General features: G+C 37.8%; 1 protein-coding gene across 4 annotated transcripts in view; it reads right to left on the bottom strand.

Annotated features, from left to right (window-relative positions):
- LOC108294546 (diacylglycerol kinase beta-like) overlaps positions 1 to 7103 on the bottom strand; it is a 191096-nt gene extending 183993 nt beyond the window's left edge. Inside the window, exon 1 of one of the 4 annotated variants that reach the window (XM_017516429.2) lies at positions 6548 to 7103. The gene's annotated coding sequence lies outside the window, so the exon portion shown is untranslated. Of the gene's footprint in view, positions 1 to 5967; positions 6422 to 6547 lie in introns of those variants that run through there. The other 3 variants (XM_037734211.1, XM_037734210.1, XM_017516430.2) reach the window with 3 other exon arrangements.
- Positions 7104 to 8710: the final 1607 nt, after the last annotated feature.

Below are 8710 nucleotides of genomic sequence, written 5' to 3'. Positions count from 1 at the left end.
GCCTCGGCCTCCCACAGTGCTGGGATTACAGGCTTGAGCCACCGCGCCCGGCCAGAGCTAATATTTTTTAATGTTTATTGTGTGCATTCTGTTCAAGCCCCTTACATCCATGATTAAATCATTTAATTCTAAGTAATGGATTGCATTTTTATTAACCCTGTTTTACAAAGAGAAGTCTAAAGTGCAGAATTTAAATTATTTACTCAAATCCACCCAGGTACTAAGGATTTTATGTCCAGACAGTTTGAATGCAGAAACTAAGTTTCAAGCTTTATATCATCAAACTAAGAAAATGACGAAACTCAGTAAAGCTTCTTTTCATATTGAGAAATTATATAGAGAGTTGACTTCTCCATACCCTTTTTCACAATTCCATGTCATTATGAACAACCAAAACACAATATACAACTTGGGATTCTAAGAGAAAATGTATTATAAAGCATGGCCCAGCTGTCTCACTGGGGGAAACTCATTCTGAGATTACTCTATTGATGAAACTCTAAAGACATTTTAAACAGCTACACACTTCTTATCCCATCTGTCCTTTCCCTGATTATTTGATAACTGATTCATGTGGATTAGAAAGAAGACTAAAATAGAACAATTTGACCTAAGATGGTACTTTTAAAAAAGAAATTTATTGGGAAAGCCTTATGTGTTATACAGTTCACATAGCAATAATATTTAAATACTACATGAAATAAATGCATAAAACATTTAAAAATAGAATTTGAATTGTCACATAAATTGATAATTTATGGGATGTAGTTTATAGACTGATTTTTCCACCAGCAACCTTCGCTTTAATCTTCTCCAGTGGTAATGCAGTCTTGAATGTCTGCTTGCAGATATGATTCACCATTTGTGAGCTATGGCTCAATTAAAATGGGTGTGTTTTTTTTCAAGGGAAGTAAGAGTCAAAGAAACAATTAAAAATTACTTTTTCATAACTTCACACTATTGTCCCACAAGAGCAAAATATCTTTGATAAACCACTTATTCTACTATTTGTTTCCCCCGCCCCCCGCCTAGGGATACATTAATAACCTGAAACCAGAAAATCGGTATCCATAAAAATTTCAATTTTGTGATCTGGAAATATTTTATCTGTCATATTCCAAAATATTGTTCCATGTATTCTAAATATGTCATACCATAGAAGGTAATAAATGTGTTCTGAGCAATTTTATACTAATCATGACTTCTACTTATTAAAACACACACTTGCTCTAAGACATTATAGTTTATATTTGAAAGCCAATTCTCTAGTCTTTGGTGAGTGGGGGGCAAAGGCTAAATATTGTGAAAGTGGGATTACCTGCTCCTTCAGCGGATAGAATTAGAGCCTATAATATAGTTTATTAAAAGGAGTGTTTATTAAGCTCCAATATTGTATTAGACACTGTGTTAGGCATTAACTTCCAAAGATAAACAAGGTTGATCCCCTTCCTCAATGTAGGAAACAGATTATTTCTATTCTCTGCGGCATATTCAATAACAAAGATTCCACAAGATTCAGTGGAACCACACAGAAAGACTGGGAGTTCGTGGTAGAATACAAATAGATACCTCAAAGTGTCTTGATACTGGAGTAGAAGCTTAAGAGACAATGACACATTATCGAAACACATTAGTGTGGAGAGACGGCAGAGGAGTTTGGGTGTCCAAAAGTAAATTACTGAGAGGCAAATGTAAGCAGAGAAAAGGAAGGTGCAACATTGCATGAACTGTGGAAGGTTATAATAAGCCAGCAGCAGTTAATAGCTGATTTAGAGCCTTTTGATTAAAAGAATGGTCTCTCTAGAGCTAGACTACTGGGTTCAAACTTCAGCTCCATTCCTACTAGTTTGTAACTATGTCAAGTTAGTTAACCCTGTCTTCCTTCAGTTTGCTCTTTTATAAAATGAGAATGAGGAGAATAAAAAAATTATCCCATAAGGGTATGATCAAGATTAAATATTCAAAATAGCTATAAAGGCAACTGCCATGTAGTAAGCACTCAATAAAAGTTACTATCATTATTTTTAAACTAGAAGGTAAAGAGAACCAATGGGCAAGGAAGTCGATTTTAGCACCACATTCAAAAATCAATCCTGAAAACTAACTCTTCCCAGCCCTAACCTGAAGTGTTGCAAATGACAAGAGAATGAGTCAGGGCCAACAATGTGAAAGTATTTGCAAAACTTTGTCACCACATACGCATCTGACAACAGCTCAGAACATCAAATTCGCTTATGGAGCGTGTCCACTTATTCTCTGGTTTTGAAGGTAACGGCTTTTGTGTTCCTTGCATCTATAGTGATTGGCACATTGCCAATCAAAAGTTACTGAGTTGAGGACATTGTGTTTCAAATTTACAATGCAATACAAACTCCCTGTTAAAAGACAAATCCTTCATTTCAAATTGTTGACTCAGAAAATCCTTAAAAAAGAATTCCGGCTGTTTAAATTTAGCATGCTGAGAAAGACCAATCTTAAAATATTGTTTGGCTCTATGCCTGTAACATTTTCATTTTATTCCTTGTTAGTGTTTGTCTTCTGTGATAAGAAGACAAGTGAGAGTAATCATGTTAGTCTCTGTAACACTTCACGTTCTACCTAAATGAACCATTTTGTTTTTATCCTAACCAGTTAAAGATGGCCTTTCACTTCCTGGCAAATTTTCAGAAAATGATTAAGCAAGAACCAGTGATATTTCCAATTACTTTTTTACCTCTTCGGCCAGCATCTGGCCTTTCTCCCCAACTTTTCTTTGAATCATTGTTTTTCCACTTTTAAAAAGAATATGTAAAAGAGATTATCTGATGACAAGCATAATCTTTTTCTAATACGACCTTACAACTATTTAAAGAGATGTTTTGGGTCTGTACTTCATCTGTGACTAAAGATCTCTACCCCACACACAGCCCAAAGAGTTTGTTATTTAGTATCCCTCAGGACAAAGAATGTGGACATATTTTTGGACCAGCCTTCTACTATATGATTCTTTTCCTTTCTTTTTATACCCCTCTGTGTTTGGATCTTCCAACTTTTCTCCATATTAAGTGCATTATCTTCCTTCCTGGCAACGTCCTCACGTTCATTTCCAGAGTCGGTGCAGCCAAAGCAGAGCCTGAAACTGGAATGGTGAGTACGCCAAGTTTGGATCTGGGGTCAATGTAGGTAGATTCCAGTTTAGGTGGATCCTATCTTATGTATCATGAGCAAAGGAAGAGTTCTCAAGCACTACCCATGCATGGCATCCACAAAATAATATGCTTACCCCTCACTCTGATCCATAGTAGAGTACCATTTTAATTTTTTTTTTTTAAGTAGCAAAGCAATTAAGAATTAGAGTGAGTCACATCTAGCGGTTAACTCTAACCCAGCATTCACCAAATATTGTTGCTTTCAGGAATTTGTTTATTCCTTCTGAGTCTGAGTTTTCCTAAAGGGGAGAAAATGCCATCTCCCTCCTGCAGCTATTATACCGTAAATGAGAAGCCATATTTAAAGCTCTTGACCCAGTACCTGCAACTACTGTACTCAGAATAACCACCACTGATCATTCATTGTGTGATGAACAAAGCACATGAGAAAATAATCCAGGGTTATCAAGTAGTTGAACCTACTTCATAGTAAGTACCCAAGGTATTGACTGTGGCATTGGGACATACCATACGCAACTCACTTGGTTAGAATTTGCGTTAGTGTTTTACAAGAGAGAGAAAACGCTATTGCTCGGAGAGAGGTAATAGGAATAGGCTTCTTCAGAATTTTTCCTGGTGTTTGCTCTGGGCAAGTGCTCCTCGGCTGGAGGTATTACTCTTAAGAGAATACTGCAACAGTATCGTGCATATATAAATACAGCTCTGTTCCTGAAGGCAGTCAGGAGAAGCATCCAGGAAAAGATCATCTCAAAGTGTCATTTCAAGCCTCTCCATCACATCACAGTTATTAGTAGGCAGATTTTGATTTAGTGATCGGGAGCTATCTTTGTCTGTCTTGTATGGCTACAACTCTCCCTTCTTTCAATAGTGTGCAAGAAAAAGCATCATAGGATACTACTCACAGGATACTAGTTCAGGCACAATCCCAGCAAACTTACCAATGATTTTAACTGAAATTTTAAAAAACAATTTAAATAATTGTTTTATTTCACGAATGATTGTGACAATCTTCTTCCCTATCATAACATGAGCTTTGCTTACGAGTAGGACAAGAAAGTAGGAAGCAAAGGCATTGCCACCACTCAACTCCAACTACAGAACTTTCTATATTTAAAGAAATTTTGTCAAATTGTTATCAGTGCTCTTAGCCTAATTTTCCTTCTCTTTAACTACATACAGAGTTCAGCTAATGACAGTCTACTGTAGAGTATCAAGGAACTCCTTGTGAATGTGCTCCAATCATATTCTTCTATTCCTCATAGAGATTTTTCTTTTTCTCATTGCTGTCAAAAATTTTTAATCACCCTCACGTATGCACTATTGTAGCAAATATATCCCGAGTTACATTTTACTCAGTGAATCACAAAGTCACATGTAGACTTTATGCACAGGGATACTATGTACGTGTGTGGAATGGATCGCCTATAACAAATTGGGAACTCCCTTAATGCCAAAAAATATTAAGTAAGCCTTTATATCTGGAGATCCCATGATGAGTAGAAAATTAGTCAACACAATTCTAATGTCATTCTTGACATATTTTATTTTTGGTAAAAGCACGAAGATTTGGTGGATTAGAGAAAGAGTAGCACAATTTAAAACTGAAATTATAGCATAAGAGTAGTCCTTGGTTACCTCTCTACTAAAGACAGAGGATTTTAGAATTACTTTGCTTTTCACAATAGTTATTTCATAAATTCTGAAGCCTTCTTATCCTATGGAATTTATGCTAGCCTATGGAAGTATCCAGCTTAAAATCCTAGGTTCTCTTTTAGGTAATTTCTGTTTTGTCAATAATCTTTCTTGGAGAAAAATGTACTAACATGGCATTTTCTCCAATGATCCTCCAACTAAGTCTAACATTTTTGTGTAATGTATTCTTTCTGCTTGAAGGAATTTTTCTCTCCAACCCCCAACTATAAAAATCTGGTCAAGGCCAGAGGACCTGGTTAGGTACCCCAACATTTTTAGACTAACTATTTCTGATTCCTATTCTAGAAAAGACCTTCAGTATTCTGCTGGCATTCATGTTTCTTTGGTCATTTGCTTTACAATGGACTGGCCCTTGCTGACCTGTTTTTAAAGGAGCTGGTTATCTGCAATTTGAGCAACCAGTTGAAGTTGTTTTTTTAAAAGTTTTAAGCCTTCCTTTTCCGCCAGGGAACACAATGCCGCTTGGTTTCTAATTATAGAGCCGTTTATGTAAAAATCACCACTTTAAAATCACAATAAAGAGACTGTTCAGTGAGTAGAGGCGATTATCCTAGCAGGAGGAAACTAAGGGAACCCTCCATGTAGCACCCACTAAAGACTATTTGAATGTTTATCACATCATCAGTGTGGCTTAGGCTGTTTCCTAGCAGTTATCTAGAGACCCACTTCATATTTTATTTTAATAAGGTAAATCAAAGACTTCTGTTTGCTTGCTTGCTTAGTTCACGGATTAAGAATAAATCTGGGCTGGAACTTGTAACAATTAACTAGGGCATTTGAAAGTCTAAACCAACCTCTTTATGAATTTCCTTTTGAAAAGATAAGCTGCTATCTCATTGGTAACTTTCAGGAGACCACTCTTGGAATTAAATAGTAAAACATTCACCAGTTGTGTTGCCTAAAATCGCAATGGACAGGGCACTTTCTGCATAGCTAATGCACAAGCGGCATCCGCCAGCAAATCACAGAGCACCCCTACAATCGCATAACTAGGACAGGAGTCAGGGAGACGAACCGATTTAACATTTCATGGAGAATTCAAAGCTACGCTTTTCTAACTTTCCTCCCCATTTCTTCTCAGCTTCCCTTCCCCCGTGCCACGTACCCAGAAGCCACTCCATTTGCCAACCATGTCCAGTTTAACTTACTGCAGTGCGATGCAGGCGAAAGCTGGGCGCATCTCTGAAGCGAGAGCCACTGCTTTTCCGGAGAGGAACTGGGACCAGCCAGCTCTCAGGATCCTTTCCAATTCACACGCTCCCCGCACAGTGAGAAGGCTCCCACACAGCTCGGCTTCCCCAGAGGAGAGGAGCTTCAAGAACTCTGCTCACAGCATCCTCCTCCCCACTGCCGCCCCCTTCCAGAACACCCGGCCCATTGGAACTAGTGTCTGAAAGATGGAAATCTACTTCCAGGCAACACCACAGGCTGCCTGCAGTTCACCCATCTCTGATCATTTGCAACTCAAAAACAGCGGAGGCTGAAAGACGTAGGTTTCTGGAGCCCGAAAGTCATCTTTAGCATCCCCATTCCCCACCTCTCACTCCTCCCACTTCATCCCCGCTCCTCTGTCGCGGCCACCTCCAGTCCTCCAGTCTCCCACTCAAGCTAGCGATCACAAATGATTATTTTATCAGCCAAACCAACAAGCAGCGGAAGGAAACAATTTGTCAGGGATGAAATACCTGTTGTCCGTGACTAACGCTCTTCTCTCGTCTTAGTCCTTATGTCAAGACGCTGTGATATTGGAAGTCTGTGCAGTGTGTGTGTGTGTGTGTGTGTGTGTGTGTCTGTCTGTGTGTGTGTGTGTGTTGAGGAGGAGGCGATCTGCACGGCTGCAAGAACCAGCCCTGCCTATGTCTGGCTGCCGCTTCTCCAGTTGCTGTTGCTACTCTTTGCTGATGGAGCTCCGGGGAAAATGAGACAGGGAGACGAGGCTATACAGCTGTTTAACTGCTGGTCCAGTTATGAGACAGGGGAGGAGACAGGGCAGGTGAGTGGCTGTTGAGACAGTGAGCTGGATTCACTGCAATTGCTGCCATTCAGTAGACATCTCAGGCAGGAAATATGATACCTGTCTCCCCTCTCCCTTCTACAACTATAGTCCTTGATGGGTCATTGTTGAGCAACCATCTGCCTAACCCACTTCTACCAGTTGTAGCAGCTGCAGAGGCTCTTGCTGCATTCTGGGTTGGTAACCTCGGAGCAGGCGACTGGAGGATGCATGAGGATAAGGTAGAAAGGCAGTTAAATATTGAGGGAAACTCTATGTATGTGTAACCAATCAGGGCACAGATAAAAATGACAATTTTGAGCCATGCGTGTAAAATAGTGTATTAGGATAAGAAACATGAAAGTCGATAATCAAGATTTTTGTAGAATGTATACAAAACCAGATAGTTATTAAACAGTGTGCTTACCAGCTTAAAACACAGGGTATCTTGATTGCTTTTACCTTCTCTACATAATATTCTCAGTGATTTTAATGCATTAACAGCTCTCTGTCAGTTACAGACTCTGGTGAAACCAACTTGTTTCTGTCTTCTCTTAACTCTCATTTGCTCTCCTTATCGGCTGCTTACTCTCTGCTCTCATTAATCTCCAACATATTCTCACAAGAAAATGACATTCGGCAGAACTTAGAAAGAAAAGATGTTCTCGAATCCCCCAAAGACGAGAATACTTTCTAATTACTAGTAACATTTGCTTTAGTAATACTTTGTCTTCATTTTCTTGTTCTGTAGATTGGGTAATCACGCACAACCCCTCCTAAATACATACATGCACATATACATACCACTTAATTGAATATTAGTTTTAATCCACTTTCAGCCCTCACTTTTCTGAGATAAAAATAAACTTAATTCCTTTTGATTTTATTTGTAATGCACACCTTTAATTATTTCTGCCTCTGAGTACTTTTCATATTGGCCATATTTTATCCCAGTTGTTAGGGCTTGTATAATCAAGGTTAAATTAAACAGAGGGGAACACAGGAAAAAGAAAGTATCAGTAAAGACCCAGAAGGAAGAAAATAACCCAAAAGGATTAAATAATATGTCTTTTTCTGATGTGTTTATATTAGAAAATTACTGCCTTCAGCTAAACAAAGACCGATTAATGAGCAAAGCATTTATCAATTATCCAATAAACACCAATTTGCCAAAGCTAGCCTAACTACAGTTTTCACAGATTTTATCAGCGGCTAATATTTTGTTTTGAAAATAATATAATGTCTCAAATGGAAAGAGTATCTACAACTTTTTAATGTCAAAATTCTAATTAAACATAATGCCAAATAGGTGCTATTTTTGTCTCTTCATTTGTGATTTATTAAATAATTATATCACACAATTAATATTATTAATAGTCTGAAGAGTACCTTTTTTATACTTGTGTACACTGCAGAGTAAGGAAGTAGGCAAAAGCAGTCTCTACCCCACAGAAATACATTTTGATACGGAAGGCCAACTCTATACACAAATGGTAATTTTAAACTTATCCTGCTCCACAAATTCATCCCTTACTATAACTAGCAGGATCTGACCATTTGGAGTTTAGCAGGTTTTCTTTTTGTTTCTTTGGGTTTTAGCCTTTAAGCTAAAGGTTAAAGGTTTTTGTTTTTGTTTTTAACCTTTACTCCTATTTTGAAATTAAAACATATTTAGGGAAAGCACTAACTCTTTAAACATTCTTGAAAGACTTAATTTATTAGCTATCTTCATTATAAATAAGCAGGAGTCTAAACATCTGGTCTGGGTAGAGATGGAAGAAACACAAGATGTTAAAATAATTGGTAAGGAGTATTTAACATCTATCTTGATAGTTAAAAAAAAAAAAAAAACTTA

The sequence above is a fragment of the Cebus imitator genome, unplaced genomic scaffold, assembly GCF_001604975.1.
Source record: "Cebus imitator isolate Cc_AM_T3 unplaced genomic scaffold, Cebus_imitator-1.0 Scaffold587, whole genome shotgun sequence".
In the NCBI taxonomy this organism is placed as follows: Eukaryota; Metazoa; Chordata; class Mammalia; order Primates; family Cebidae; genus Cebus; species Cebus imitator.
The sequence above is the reverse complement of the archived record's forward strand: the minus strand, read 5'-3'. Positions and strand labels throughout refer to the sequence as shown.